This window comes from Brachycentrus maculatus, unplaced genomic scaffold (genome assembly GCF_059751285.1).
Source record: "Brachycentrus maculatus isolate JH-2025_06_01 unplaced genomic scaffold, ASM5975128v1 h1tg000137l, whole genome shotgun sequence".
NCBI lineage: Eukaryota > Metazoa > Arthropoda > Insecta > Trichoptera > Brachycentridae > Brachycentrus > Brachycentrus maculatus.
The window spans coordinates 258822-260588 of NW_028280890.1; the positions used below are offsets into that span (position 1 = coordinate 258822).

General features: G+C 32.5%; 1 non-coding gene across 1 annotated transcript; it reads right to left on the minus strand.

Annotated features, from left to right (window-relative positions):
- Positions 1 to 632: 632 nt before the first annotated feature.
- On the minus strand, positions 633 to 705 carry TRNAA-AGC (transfer RNA alanine (anticodon AGC)). The gene has a single exon. It is a non-coding gene; the product is annotated as a tRNA-Ala (tRNA).
- Between the last annotated feature and the right edge of the window lie 1062 nt (positions 706 to 1767).

Below are 1767 nucleotides of genomic sequence, written 5' to 3' on the forward strand. Positions count from 1 at the left end.
GCGTTCTTCATACCATGTTATATAATCCAGCGAGGTGAATTCTTTAACATTTTTTATGGATATCTGGGCAATTTTCAGCAGTTAAAATACCTAATAAAACCAAGTATTTTTTGGTCTTCTACTTCTATTTCCTACAAAATCATAAAATCGCCTCATAAATTTGATTTCATTGATATTCATTGTGATCATCATTCATTCGTTCCACAGGCTCAAACCATCTCAACACACCTTTCTTAATTTTATCGATAATGCTTAGCTCAACCAAGCATTATTAGCTTATTTCACCATTTGAACGTCAATCATACATCGTTTTGACGCACATTCATCTGAGAGATTTCATTTCGACGCATTTCCACTGCATTCAGTCTATTTTTATTCTTCTTTTTCCAACCCCTTGCTTCCCTTCCATACATATAAGGGTTGGAACCCGGACTGTGCTATGTACTGTCGCCTAAGCATTCGCTGATAGAAATAGTTAAGCTTTTGCTTAATTCATAATTTCGAACTAAAATCCAATCCCAAACATTTTGTGCTTAACTTTAAACATTAATGTTATAATACATCCAAAGTTAATTTTAAAAAAATTCATGATTTTGTAAAAAAAAAAAAAACATGTATCAAAAATATATTTTTGGAGGCGCCGGGTATCGATCCCGGTACCTCTCACATGCTAAGCGAGCGCTCTACCATCTGAGCTACGCCCCCAGTAAGGCAAGCCGTCAAGAACTCTAAATATGTACTTTGTACTTAAGGCGGTGCGTTGGATATAGAAATACGTCACATAATATTAATTAAATAATCATGCAATGGAAACAACTTTCACTTACTGACTGGTTTAATAAATTGCAGCCTACCTACAAAGGAACATAGCGAAATTTGTTTTACCGAAACAATTATGATGAGCTCTTACGTTTAATAAGCACCGTTTTACATGATTCCATTGCTGAACGATATATTTGCGACTTTATATAAGTAAATTTACATTTTAACATATTCTACTAACATAGACGAAGAAGAATATGGAAGTCTGGATATTTACAGGGCTAACGATCTATAGCTGGTTTGAGTTATCACTTTACACAATCGTAACTTTACTGTTTTTAGTTTTTTATATAAAAAAAAATGTTTTTTTCTAAAAGTTATTAAATGTGGATTTAAAAAAATATGAAACTGGAAGAGTTTACAAATGATTTGAAAAAGTTAAAATATATAGTTATAAAAATGGAGGGATAGCTGGTCTTCCACCTCCCAGGAGGGGACAGGAGAATGACAGGACTTAGTCCTAAAATAAGGGAGAAGAAGAAGAAGAAGTTAAGAAGAAGAAAAATAAAGTGATCACTTAAACCAGCATATCATAGGTCGTAAGCCCTGTAAATATCCAGACTTAAATTCTGTAAATTCTTCATCTATGTTAAGATGTCAAAATGTAAATATACTAGGATTTAGTAAAAGAGCAACAAATCACTTATATTTGTTTTGACCCACCTGAGAATCGAACCCGGAACCTACAGACGGCAGTCAAACACGCCAATCACTGCACTATATTTAAAGGTATGATATTTAAAATTTAAAGTAGTATTTTTAATTTATTTTTACTTGGTAAATACTACTATTTATTCAGATCTATTGTGACACGTGTTTCGATGCATTCCGTATCATTTTCAAACACCGTATGGTGATTGAAAATGATACGGAATGCATCAAAACACGTGTCACAGTATATTTTCAGAAACAGTTGTATTTACATGGTAAAAATTAAATTAAAAT